The 14,609-nt window shown below is 39.1% G+C and overlaps 1 long non-coding RNA gene across 1 annotated transcript in view; it reads left to right on the top strand.

The window, feature by feature from the left end:
- Positions 1-13,076: 13,076 nt before the first annotated feature.
- LOC116216569 (uncharacterized) overlaps positions 13,077-14,609 on the top strand; it is a 119,790-nt gene continuing 118,257 nt past the window's right edge. Inside the window, exon 1 of the long non-coding RNA XR_004159624.2 lies at positions 13,077-13,215. This is a non-coding gene — a long non-coding RNA (uncharacterized LOC116216569). The remainder of the gene's footprint in view (positions 13,216-14,609) is intronic.

Genomic DNA, 14,609 nt, shown 5'->3' with positions numbered 1-14,609 from the left:
ACAGTCCGTGAAATGGCTCCATTCAATATATAGAAAAGCATCAGTTGTCAATATCTAAACCAGGATTTGCATGTGTGTGTGTGTGTTGTAGGCAGTGGTTTGAGATCCTTTTGGAGAATAATAAAAACATAATAGTAAGTAATCTCTTCAACAGAAATCTTTATGGAGTACAATTAATGACCTTAGAAAGGATTGGAAATTACTGAGTTCAGGTATTAGTCTAAAAAGATTTTATAAGCTTTGCCTAAATACCCTAATCTCTTGTTTCCACCATATTTTCTCTGAGATTATTTTGGCAATTCCTTTTCATAACTGGATTGAACTGGTGTAGTCTTTCTGATTATAGTACTTAGTCCAAAGTTTGCTGCAATCAATAGATTCTTTCCCATAAGGATAACAAGCTTTTATCTGGAATTCTCACAAATAATGAAATCTGCATTTCATTTATATTTCAGATAAATTTGAGTCAATCAATCTACAGCCACTGTACTCACTGTATGTCTTTTTATCACTAAATCAATTAAGACCCATCCAGATTTACTCATAGATGTTGATGTCATCTATATATATGTAATTATGAAGAAGAAACTTAGTATCAAAGAAAGTAAAAAAGCATGTATTGTAATAATTATATAAAAGAACATAAGGATAAAATCAAGAAAATTTACTAGGTAAGTGAAAGTCTTCAATTTTTATGCTCCACATTATATATCATTACAATTCTATCCAGCTGTTCATTCCTTGAAACTTGGTTAAAGTGCTATATTTAAAGATTTATGGACTAGTTTCTTCACAAGTATAGTATATAATTATCTGTGACTTACAGGCAGAAAATGACAAAATTGAATCACTGCCACTGGTGTCTTGGAAATAAAAGGTCAAACTATATTTATATTTTCTTGAGTTCATAGCATTCTGAAAATATGAATTTGATAAAATATGATACAACAATAATTTGTGAAATTCACAGAATATCTTAAAACCAAATGTCACTGATCAGCTATTTGAAAACTGCAAGAATTCACAGCCAGCTTTATTATTTATTTATTTTTTTCTCTGTGTTCTTGTCTGCCAATTTTATGTTAATTCATGTATATACCTAACTCTCATAAAAGGATAGATTCATACTATTATTTACAACTTTGAAAAAGAAACTAAAAATATAGGGGTTTTTTGTTTGTTTGTTTTTGTCTTTTGCTACATAACATATATCTGATTTGTGGAAGGAAGATGACGGTTTTGCTCCATCTAAATTTCCCCAACTCTTATCGTAGCGGATTGTGATCCACAACTCAGATTTGAGTATTGACAGCCCTGGAAATGTACAGTAGGAATTGATAGCAAACCAATGGAAAATCTTATTTGTGCTGAGAGCCAGCATCAAGCAGGCAAAGCCACATCCAAAACCTCCATGCAATCAGTGCTGGTCTTAACAACAAGTGAGAGAGGACTGCTGGAGGACTACTTGGGAGTTCAAGGACAGAAATTTTGAATCCCTATGTAACCCTCAGATCTTTGAATAATTTTTATTTGGCCTTCTTTTGTCATGTGTGACAACACGAAAGCAGGAACACACATGGGTATTTCTGAATACACAACATTCTTTATTACTCTTTATTCTTTATTTACTATGGAAATAGTATTAGTATAGAGAAGCTTTGTTAGGGCAGATGGAAGACAGGGAGGTGATATGCATGGCTTCACCAAAGGCAAGTCCTGTTTGACCAACCTAATAACCTTCTATGATGGTTATCAATGGACAAGGGAAGAGCCACTGGTGTCATCAATCTGGACTTCAGTAAGGCATTTGACACAGTACTGCACACATCTTTCTCTCCAAATTGGAAAGTATAAGAGAATATCCTTTTAAGCCATTGCCTCAGAGCTTGCTGATGAACAAGTCCAAGCAAGTCCTGGACAAGGGTTGAGAAATCCTTTGTCTGAAGAACACAGATGGACAAGTCCTAGGCAAGGGTTGTGAAATCTTTTGTCTGAGGGACATAGATGGACAAGGCCAGGGGCAACAAGAGAGAGAGAAGCCGCAGGTTAATGGCCAGGAAGCCATTGTGTGGGCTTATCTTGAGGAAAATGGCAATTTCAAGAGGTACTACACATGACACTTATCCAAGCGCCCAGGAATGCCACGTTCTCAGAAGAAGGAGGATAAAAAAGGGACAAAAAAATGAGATTAGGTTTTTCAGACATGAGAAGCCTCACGTCCTGCTCCTCTCCCTCCTGGACCTACTCTGTCACTGCACATTCTTGCTGCCTAAGGCCAGCCATGATGCTGCTGCTCTCCTCCAAGAGGTTTCTGTCAACAGATTTCTCACGGCATGATGCCTGCATGCTGAAGAAGAACAAAGGTGTCTGCCATCAGATCCCTCGCTATGGAATGCCTGCATGCTGACACACTCTCCTGGGCCAGTTACCTGAGTCCTGCTGCTTCCTCCCAGACTTACCCTGTGGCTTCTTCCTGCACCTTCTTGCTGCCTAAGACCGGCCATGCTGCTGCTGCTCTCCCCCTGTGCTTTTGCCTCAGACCATCAGAACAGTGTGCAATGGGACCGCTGCTGGATCCTGTGGTGACTATCCCCACTTTACACAATTCTTGCCTCTTTCCTATATTTTCTATCACCTGCCTTCTCTTCCCTATCACTCTAATTTGTAATAGTGTCCGTCCTCCCCTTCCCCATCTCCCTGATTAAGATTTATAATAAACTGGTCAGACCAACATTTGAACCGTTCTTCTTAATCTCATACCAGGAATACAGATATCAAAGAACCTCCTCTCCTTCCTATAAATTGGAGTGAAACAGAAAGGTATGGATTTGATGGGTGGACAAGGATATGGATGAAGAACTGGATGCAGGATTGAATCTAGAGTGTGGTGGTCAATGACTCAATGTCTGGATGGAGATCAATGACAAATGGCATCTTTCAGGGGTCAGTGCTAGGGACTGGTGGATGGCAAGCTAAATATGAACCAGCAATGTGCCCTTGCAACCCAGAAAGCTAACCCAGGATATTGGTCTGGAGGGCACCCAGATGTTATCAGCTGCATTGCTGAAGTTGAATGCCTGTTTTCTCTTCATGAGAATATGCATGTGAAGAAGAGTGCAAGTGATCAGAAAAGATCAGCAATATCTTCTGTCTCCTCAGATGGCACAAGTTTTATTTCCAGTATCTATTTTACATTATGTCTCAGTTTCTTAGGGAGCTCAGTATGTTATGAAGCCTTCACAATGATCTTTGTTTGTATCCGTTTTCTTTGTTATTTTGGTCATCAGCACAGACTTGTTATCTATCTAATCTATACAGATAAGTTTTGCTTTTTCGAAAAAAGATTTTTACACTATATTTCTTTTTTTTTAATTCAGATATTTTTCTTCCTTCCACTTGCCTTTGTATGAAAAAAATAATGAAAGGATTGTTCTGCCGAGAGAGGGGAGACTGAGCTGTCAAGTCATATGAGCAACCTGAGTAAAGTACTGCTGAAAGATGTGTATAGTAAAGGCTTCAGCTGAACAAACACATGGTATCACAATGGTTCTTTGGGCATCTATCAGAGATTCTTCACAGTAGAGTCACCTGCAGCAGAACTGCTGTCTCAGGCTCTGGAGGTTGCTATTCAGCTGTGGCTCCTACTTTTGGTCTGTCTTGTTTTATTGAACACTGGCCAAGATGCACAGAACTCACCAATATATTGGTAGGGAAGAGGTGATCAGCATCAAGCCTAAAGGAAGACTCTCTATTTTTTTCCTTATCTGACAAAAAATTGCTGTCTGAGAGCTGCTCAGAGAATAACTGAGTCTGGTAAGCCCTTAGGACTCTAGTGAAGAGATGCATGAGACCCGTACAGAACTGCCACAGTAGCTGTCTGTTACCCTGTGAAACTGGCAAAGCAATCTTTAGTATCTTCCACGCCTTTCTACTAATTTATATCCTGGATGTTGGTGTTGGGCAGGCTTCTGCTCTAAAGACCTGAGAAGATGGCCGGAGTTTGGAAGTTTCCAACTTTTAAATGACCAGGCCAATCTTTCATCCTACCCAGATGCAGTCGCACACAAATATTCATCATTTTCCTTGTTAAGCATATTACATATGGCCACTGCCATTTCAACCTTGAAGTTTGTCCTCTCTTGATATTTTTCCCTAGCATCGGTCATCACTGTTGTCACAGGAATCACAATCAAATTAAGGATGAGCCCAAACCTTGACATCTTTTTTGTTTATTGGAGAGGATAACTGGCAATAACTCCAGCTGCACAAAGCTGCTCCTTCACTGCTTTTTGGAAGCATATCCCACTGTTCTGTAAACAATAAGAGACAAGTTTTCTGCTTTGGGAGATGTATGCTGCATTCTTGTTCGTGGGACAACTGCCAGGCTCCAGCCTGTGCTGCCACTTGCTTACAAAGTCATTCAGGAAGTAAGAACACACAGATCAAAGACAGACAACACTTACAGTACAAATGCACAAATAGAAAAAATAACATCCTAATGGTGTAGATTTTTTTTTTTCTGAATTTGCTTCTAACGTTGTAAATGACTGTAAAAGGCTCTTCCATAGATATTGCTGTCAAGGAGACGCTCATAAATATTCCCTCATTGCACTGAGGCCAATTTACCATGTTGTGCAGGGTACATGTACAGTAAGATGCAATGCAGAATGGCATGTAACATAAACATGTCCTATGCAATGAGAATCTTTACAGAAATATGGTTATGAGATCTGGCCAGATCAGAGTAACCAAAAAGTAATACAGCATCATTCAAATCCTGAATTAATGGTAACAGAAAGACGTAAAATTTGTGCAGTACTCCTTTCTTTTCTTTATTCTATAAAATTTGTATAGTAACTCTTATTATCTTGCAAGAACTTAATAAACTTTTAACCCTTAATGCAAATTATGGTTATTCAGCTGAACTAAAAGAAGAAAGCTACTTTGCTTTTCTGCATCAGATCTAATTCATTTTAGGGCACTGCAATTTAAGGCATAGCATTGACTAGACTTATGAGTAATCTCTTTATGTAAGGCCACTTTAAAAGGTGCTTTTAGAAAAAAAAAGTGCTGTTATCATTCCTTGCAATTACTACATTTTAAGTGTAGGGTATCAGGAACTATGAAATTTTGCCATCACAGATATGTATGCAAAAGCATGATTACTTAATGCATACTGCTACAAAGGTATCACAGAATCATGGAATGGCCAGGGTAGGAAGGGACCTCAAGGATCATGAATCTCCAACCCCGGTGCCACCAACCACCAATGCAGGGCCAACAACCTCCCCATTTAATACTAGACCAGGCTGCCCAGGCCCCATCCAATCTGGCCTTGAACACCTCCAGGGACAGGGCATGTTCAAGGCCAGATTGGATGGGGTATTCCTCCCATTATTGCAGAATATGCAGACAGTGCAAGTGAAATGAAAGAAAAAATCTGATGTGACAAAGAAACAAGCAGAGTTTGGGCAGTAAGTTCTTGAACATTGTCAGCTGGGCTGATTTTTGTCTTTGGTGAGGAATGACATTGGCATCTTGACATGTTTCCTAAAACCATTCAGCAGTCATCCTAGGATGTGCCTCTTTAATCCAGACCTTTTCTTCTCATCTGCAAACTGCCTCTGGATAAGTCTCAGTTGGTTGCCCATTTGGGGCCCTCGGGTAAAAGTGTTCAGGGTAGTGGGCTTTTGTGCAAGACAGATGGATCTTATTACAAATCTTTGCATTACAAACCAATGGTAACCAATCACGTGACAGGGGGTCTTGCTCCTGCTTTATCATTCCAGGCAGGTCACTAACGTGAAGGTGAACTCTTGGGATTTTCCACAGCAAAAGCATGTGGAAATTACAGGAAACACGCACTGGATACTTGTGATACAGTCTGACCGAATATTTTGATCAGGAGTTCAGGACAGTACCTTCTTCCTAAGCTGCTAAGATCACAGAAACTTCACAACCCTCCTGAGTCTGATCATTCCTCAGCAGTAATTTTACCAGGAGAGCAGTTGTTTTCTATGTTCACCCTATTGAATGAAGAGAGAAGCTTTACAACAATAAGCTGTATTTTTGGGCAATTGTATTTTATCCCAGTTCCATGAAGAGTGTTTTATGAGGAGGTTAAGTGGAATGCTGTTTAGTACACACCATTTATATTGCAGCTGTAGTACTTAGAAAACAATTAATCATCTTTTATATGGTCCACTTTTCTCTATTTTGTTGCATTTCCTTTTTTACTGCTGGATGTTCAATTAAAGTTAAAGAGACAAGTTTCAGGTTTGGTGCCAGTGCTCCATGGTTCAGCTCATGCCTGCGGCTCTGCATCTTAAAATATAGCTGATACCCTCAGAATCAATACATCTCTTGGATAACATAGCTTTCCAGATTTTTATCTAGTTGGATAGAATCTCAGTGTCTCTGTCTCTCCTTTCTTGTACTGATCACAGCATATTTAGCCCCAGCAGAAGGGAAGTCTGCTCACCACTTGTAGCTGAGGCACAGCTATAAAACATTATGGAAGAAGGCTAGGAGGGATAATGATAAAGGTCAGATTGTGATTTTGACTTCTTAGCAAAGTGCGTAGAACAAAGTCCTAAGCCAACATGGGATAATGGCTGTTGCCATGTTTGCTCTTTTCTACAGCTCAGATGATATGCTGGGTGGCAGTCTGTATCATCAGGCGTTGGAACTAGATCTTTAAAGTTTCTTCCAATCTAAGCCGTTCTGTTATTCCTTACTGTGCAGTCAATATATGAAGATGCATTAAAATCTTTTTTCTTTTTGCAAACCTTTATTTGCCACTCTTTTGGATTCATGTTCAGATCAGGACACCAACTCTAGCACTTAAAATTTCAAGAATTTCAGATCTGAATTAAAACATTATGGCTTAGTCTTGTCCTTCTCTAGTAGTCTTGCCATCACAGTGTCAGATTTTCTTCTTCATAAACCCCAGGTAATGTATGCAACAGTTTAAGCTTTAGAAAGTTGCATATTCACTTATTTTGCCTGATCCCTAATTATTTCAACCTGTAGTAAAACGTCAGTCTATTTAATTATCTGGTTAGTCTTCTCCTGGGTCCTATATAGCCTGCAGCTGTGCATAGTAACGTGGATTGCAGGTCTGACAGACCTACTTCACCTTCCGTTTATTAGGCTGGCCTTTGGCAAAGTTGGTCAGATCTTTTGTGTTTTCGAAGTACTGTTTTTAATTTGAACTCTTTCAGACAATACTAAATCTGAAACTTTAGCAGACTTCAGGAAAGTCTGTAAATAAAATAAAAATAAGGCTGAAGATTCTTATCTAAACCTAAAGAAGTGTGTCCAATTAACTAGGTAAATCTTGGATGTTGTTTTTCTTTTTTTTTTTTTTTTTTTTCCTCCCCTCCTCCTCCCTGCAGTGGCAGTGGGCTAAACTTATTCTGAATTCTTCAATTGATTTTATGGACTTAAAGCACAAAAGAGATCCTCTTCCTTTGCTGAATGTTCATGTGGCACTGTTGCATACTTGTATATGCTCTTTTAGTCTCTGTTCTTTTTGCTTTTTCCTTTATGTAAAGCTTGGTCCTAAGTTAACAACTCTATGCTGTCCTTGTTTTAATTCCTCCTAGTAATAAATCAATAAATGCACTTAAATCATCTAGAACTGCTGAAAATGCATCGGGTTTGAAAGGGAGCTGAAGTCTGCTTGGTTTAGGCTTGAGGTGCAGCTCTTCATAATGAATTAAATTAAAACAGATGTGATGTTTCTAAATTCCTCTCCAGTTTTATATTTGAACTGTGAGCTCCTTGAATAGTTGTTATTGTTATGTACAAGAAGAGGTACACTGTGAAGATCCAATAGTTTATACAGTCTTTGTGCTAGCAGCTGTCAGTTTGCAATAGTAGTGTAGAACCTGTGGTGAATGAGCCCCGCTTGAGCCTGTTGAAATGTCTGAGGATTCAGAAGTGCTGAGTTAACTTTGAAAGGACTGGAAAATATCGGTGCACTTCTTAATTTTGACCAGAAGAGGAAGTGGAAGTACCATCATGAGAAATACCATTTGTATGATAGTTTTCAGCTTGCTGACAATGCAGTGCAGAGTGTTGTGCAATACTAGAATTTTAGTGAAGATTTGTGTAAAAAGATTTTCTAAGCTTTCAAAGTATGGATAATTTCTTATATACCATTATACTTAGACCCAAACTGAAAGAAGAAAGGAGACCACAAAAAACTAATATTTACAGGTGATCATGAAAGTTAATAATTTTTTGCCCTCTGTAAAAAAAAAAAAAAATAAATAAAAAAAAAAAAAAAATCCTGTTATAGGAGCCAGAATCCTTGCTGGATCAATTCAAATGAGTATGCTTGACATTTAAAAATCCAATTTAAGTAATCAGGGAGTCAAGTGACCCATTCTCCATGAATGTCCATAAGGTTTTTTGATTCATGTAGGGACTTCTGAAATTCCAGTTCCAATCAGATAATTAATATCTAGCATATTTTCTAGGCTGTCAGAAAGCGTTTTGCCTCTGTACAAAACACGACATTCACCAGATTTTTAAATAAAACTTGTAATTATTTTCAACAGTTTGTTTTTTTTTTTTTAACTGATAAAACTGGAAAAATAAACCCTAAAACATTTTTACAGCCATATCATCAAACAGATATTTCAGGGTTTTATTTCAATTGGATATTTTATCTTAGTCTCCACTTCAATTTCCTTATCAGCCCTTATCAGCCTCACTAATCTTGGAAAGCAAACAAATACGTGAAAACTACAAGCATAAAATTGGGGTCTATCTGAATATTAATATGTCTTGTCTAATACTGATAATGCATCATGAAGTACTGTAGTAATAAGAAATATATAATGGATCTGAAGCTTGAGGCAGAGATATTTCACATGCAGTGAATCTCATATGAGAAAGCCAACCATTTCACTTTAATAATTTTTGCTGCATTTGAAATTAATAGCTACTTACTTAGGGAAAGGAGTAATATATTATTTATTCTCTAGCTTGATGCCATTGCCTGGTCGCTGAAGGACTCCAAGCAAATAGGCAGGGGTAACTGGAACAGTGGAATGGGCATGAGCTAAGAGCATTGTTTTCATTACAAATTTAGATAGTAAGATAATACCTTCCCAATGAGAAAAGCTACTGAGAAACCCTAGCCTCTATTAATGGGCCTCATGAGTCAATCTGCAGCAGTGATGTATCATGCTCCCTTATGGAAATGATGTGCTGTGAAAATGCATTATTTTAAAGAGCAAGAGAGTGGATTGAAACAAGTACACATCATAAGGAAACTCAAATCTGTCATGATGTATGCTGGTTTTTGGGTGGTCCCTATTTGCACGGCTGTTTAAGCAAGCACTCTAAATGGAAATGCATTTGACATTTTTTGTACCTAGCTGTAATCAAACAGCATTAGAATTCAGCTGATCTTACAGAAGATGATTAAACAAATTTCTTGTTCATTCCCAGTTCTTTCTAATGGGAAAATGGAGAGAGAAGACATGTTGATAAAAATGATCCCAGATGGAAAGCTATGTCTTAAAAGAAGCTTAGAGAGGAATCCAATTTTTTCCACTACTCTCTCACTCCTCTCCTAATGCAACAAAACAATCACTGAGTTATGTTAATGAGCCCAGGAGCCGGTATCCACTTACAATTGTCAGGCATTCTTATAGAATAAATATTCAGTGAAAAGCCTTGGAATTTAGTCCTATATTGATAGTGTGATGGGTGCTAGGTGAGAGGAAAATAGATACTGGTTTCATGCTTTTCATAGAGAAAGCATAACTTACAGCTATCTATTAATTGGTAGTGAAGCTGCTTACTCTTTTGGTCTCTAATATTTAGAGCACTGTGTGATTTTCAGCAGCCACAAAACTTGTTATTACATTATGTGAGTAACTTCTACAAGGAATCCAGTATCCACTATAAAACACCAATCAAACTTTGTGGTTCATGTGGACTTTCTAAAGGTTAAATCCGTGGCCTGGGGCTATAGCAGAGTGTGGGTTTCTCAAGCAGTACTTAGGGAGACTTGTTTACGTGTTTTTCTGGGAATTCATTTACTGCTGTGTTTGTTGCTGCTAATATCAGTGGGATCCTAGTGAGTTGAATGTCATCCTTGTTATTCTGAAAAGCATGACAGAAGAAGGCTTTGCAGGGTTTTTCTAAAGACCTTTGACATGCAACAAGTCTCTTTTAGTGCTGTGTCTGTAGAATCCCTGCAGCTGGCAGAACCTGGCTCTCTGCTCCATTGCCACCAGGCTGCATGATAGCTGAGGACAGTCACTGTCTTGAAAGATTGCAGAGCAAAATTCAGTCTTTGACATAGGAGTGACGGATCTAGTAATTGTTGTAAAGTTTGGGACTGTTGGAAATATCCAAATAATTTTGTCAGGACGGTATCTCTGATAAAAGCAGATTTTATTCGCGATTGCAATGGCGGGCGTCCCGCAAGCAGGAGCGCACCTATGGACACAACATGACAGTATTTATACTCTGTTTTCTCCCCCTTGCCTCCCCCCCATCCCCTGTTTCCTCACTGGCTGGGTACTCCAGGTTCACAATCTTATCAGAGGATTTACATTTGTTATTTACTTGTTAATTTGTTTGTTATCTGGTGTCAGTCAGTCGCCATCCTGTTGTTCCCAAGATATCTCAGTGCTCTTCTTGTCGTATTGATATGGTGATTTGCTTCCAAGTCTTCGTTAAACAGGGAGCACCGGGGGGGGATGCCAGGCCTTCCAATGTCTCTTCAGGCGCTTCCTCGGGCATGCTGTGACATGTTCTCTGGTTTGATCTCGTGCAGGATATTCTTGCAGTGTGTATGACAAAATATACATATATACACCTATATACAGAGCGTGCGTTCCTGGGAAGGGTCATCTAGAGGATAAGCGACGTAAACTATCAGAGATCTTCCCCAAGTTAAGCAGAAAGACTCCCAAAAAGAACTATGACAGTGGAGATCATGAAATAAAAATATATATTATCCAATTTTAATGCAGAAACAACATTTGATTCCCACAGGGACCAAGCCCTTTTAACGAGTTGAATGATAGCTAGCATGTGTATGTGTGTGTTTGGGGGGGCTGAAGAAGAAGTTTGACACACTCACAGACATCACACATGAGAAGCTACACAGGGGTGATAGAAAATGTGCTGGTAAATTAGATCTAGATGGAAACACATGAGAGTATAGTAATGAGGAACAGATACATGCTTCTTTAATTTAACAGAAATAACTCCCACTTTTGCATGTCAGCAGTGGTCTTTGGAGCAAGCCTGGGGGAGGGGGCTGGGACTCAGTTGTCTGCACCTGGCAGCTGGGGCTTGCCAGGTGGTGCTGATGGTCTCTGATGAAGCACCTGGAGTGTGAGGCTGGGCATAGTCCCCAGAGGTGATAAATAAGTGGTGATACAAGCCCACGTAGGACTTGGACCTGAGGCTGGTGAGAGCTGTTCTAATGGGTTTTGTGAGGGCTCAACAGGGATAGGAGCAATCCCCTCAAGTCTAGCAGCTTAGGGTGGATTTTGGGCTGCTTTTATGCTGTGCTCTTCCCTGGGAGGGACCTTTTTCAGTCAAAGTGCTGCGGGTCCAGTTTGTTACACTGTAGTTGAGGTGAGGGTGACTGGTATCTGTGGTTTTCTGAGGTTTTCCCACTCATTGTTTGGATTGTTTGGAAGGGCAGCTGAGAAAGTGTATTCTCTGGGAAGAAGGTGTGGGGGGGATGGTAGAAAGGAGCAAGGCACTTGACCCTAGCTTAGTGGGGTGGTGAAACTAGGTGCTCTGGTGGTCTTACCCTGGATGGGACAATGAGAGGGTGGTTATGCTGCCTGCCTAGTCTGCACTGTGAAGGGCAGGGGATCCTCTGTTTTCACCTGTGTTTACTATGTGTTTGTTAGAAATGCCTGAAATATAGCCTTCACAGGTGCTTGGGAGAATTCTGTGATGACCAGAGCCCTCCACCCAAGAGCTTCCATAGAAAGAGAAGGGTTCTGAGATCCACCCTGAGGCAAATGTATTGCTACTTACCTCTGATATGTGACTCAGTAGATCATAGGCCCAGGGGTGACTTCACTGCAAAGCCAACTTCATTGTCTGTGATGGGGATGGAAGAGTTTTGAGAGGACAGATCTTTGTTTATCAAATGGCCAGGAAAAGCTGTTTCTCCCAGCAGATGCCCTAGAAGCTGAAATGTTTGTGTCGGGTCTGAACTGGAAGCTGAAAGGAAGGAGTAGGCAGCAACTCATGGAAAGCAAGCTCTTGCTTCTGTGCATTCTGGGCTATCCTGTTTCTGAGGGAGATCATAGCCTCTTGGATAGCAAGTAAATGTCTATTATCTTCCTGTTGGTGTTTTGCTGAGCTTACTACTAACTGCTCCTGTGCCAAAATATTTTGTAGTATCTTGGGGGACTGAGTGAGGGCTAGTTGTTCCTGCTGGAGCATTGGATACTGCTTGTACCTACCTGGATAATTTGATAAGAAAATCTTCAATAAGCTTTTAAAATGCTACTACCTGCATACTACCACATTATCAGTGATGGTAATGTCATCAAATACTGTTGATCAGTTGCCATCTTCAGTTACTGAATTTCTAGCTGATTCTATTGGAGCCATTCTGGTTTCTAACAATTTTCTCAATTTTTTTTTTATATTTTTATCATTCTTGTGTTATTTGGAATAATATTTCATTCTCTTCTGGCTGTTCTTTAAAGATAAAGGAGTTTCTTACGGTAAATTATGAAATGTTTGTTATTCACCTCAGCTCCCAGAACAGCTCCAGAAATGTCATTTTTTTTTCTCTTAGGATGGATATGCTGTAACAGTAACTGTTTGCATTTATATAGCGCTTTTCATACCAGAAACACCTAGCCAACTTTCACTAATTTTGTGTGTTCATTGTAGCCATAGAAGTTGTGCTGCAACACTCTTGTCAAACGTCCTGCAGAAATCAGTTCAATGTTACACAATCACAAGAGTCAGATCTAATTACAGTTTTGGACATCCTGATATCAAAATGCATTCAGTTGCCCTGTGAAGCAAATACTGAATTTATCTACTCTTCTCTTGCAGTTGAAGTAACGGAGTTCCTGCGTGTCCAAGGAATGAATCTTGGTTCAAACAGTGTCTGTAGCAGAACTGGGACCAGAGTTCTTTATCTTTACTCTTCAGACTCCGCAGACTGCTCAACTGCTTTGTGCATTATACTTTGTTTGGGTAAGTCATTTAGCAGAATATGCATTTACTTAATCTGATTTCTGTATTTTGATCGTGTTCGGAGCATAAGATTCTGGTGTCCTTTTGCTGGTAGAATGACTGATGCCGCCCAGGTGTTGGCTTCATTAGGGCAAGGAATGTCAGTGAATGCAGAAGTGGTCCTTTGTGATTATTAGTGAACTTGTTAAATTCCCAGAAGACTAGAAGGAGTCCATCAGGCAATTACATGGTTGGACAAGTTCATGAATTCTGTGTTAGACACCCAGGAGAAAACAGTTCTTCCATTGGAGCTGTTCTGATCTAGAATGTAATTAAGCACTGTTGGCTTTGTAACGATGAGAAGAGATATGGAAAACCTTGTACAGTGTGCAGTATTGGTTTTGACTGGCATGTGTTAGTTTTGAGTAGGAACAAACTGCTATGGGGGGCTAACACAGAAGAAAAGTGAATATCTTATGTCTAGCCTTTGATTTGAGGCAGATAGTATTAGCAGTTCTTATCTATTCCCACATTTCCATTGTTATGAAACTTTTCTGATTTTTTTTTTTCTAAAACAAAAAGTACCATTTGATATAGAACATAAATTACAAACTCAACAGCTTTTTTTGGTAATGATTCCTTTTTTTTTATGACAATGAGCTTAACTATGCAGTACGCTGCAGCATGCAATATCTTTTAATATCTTTGCTATTTGAAATCTCAGAGAAAAGGTGTGTATATCTTCACTAACTATGACTGTAATTTGGATTTTGTGGTCCACTCTAATTCATTCTTTTTCTTTCTTTGCTGTAGTTTTATGCTGAAGAGTCTAGTCAGTCTTACCAAAAACCATGCTGTTCCAAGATAGGTTGCTGACCCTCTGAAAGTAGTACTGTTACTACAGCACTATATATCTCCTTCCCTTTTAAGGCATTGATATTAGAAAATTTGAATTACTCTGGCAAATAAGCACAGAGCCTAGAGAATTTGCAAGAAAAATGCTACCTGCTTTGTTAGGAGCCTTACTTTTTGGTATTTAAGATGCCATGGAAGTTTTGAGTTCCCTTAATGAGAGAGGGCAAAGATCCTGATTATTCAAGGTAACTGTGAAGGATAAAATGCATGCACCACATAACCAGAGTGGACTGGAAAACTCAGACAACTGTTCAGTTGTTTAAATCACCAGTGTTCTAAGCCAGTGGCATCAAAATAATTGCTTCTTTCTTTCAGATGAAAGGAGATTTATAACTGAAACGTGTCACGAGTAACTACTGACTGATTGCTACCATTCTGACTGTTTTGGTATGGTTTAGAAGTAAATATTGTTGGAAAAACTGTGCAACTTGGTACTGAAGGAGGTTTGTTCCTATAGCAGTTAAGGATTTCAGTTAGGAACAGTGTAGAAATATGTTCTG

This window comes from Meleagris gallopavo, chromosome 4 (genome assembly GCF_905368555.1).
Source record: "Meleagris gallopavo chromosome 4, MGAL_WU_HG_1.1, whole genome shotgun sequence".
NCBI classification, from domain to species: domain Eukaryota; kingdom Metazoa; phylum Chordata; class Aves; order Galliformes; family Phasianidae; genus Meleagris; species Meleagris gallopavo.
The sequence above is the reverse complement of the archived record's forward strand: the minus strand, read 5'-3'. Positions and strand labels throughout refer to the sequence as shown.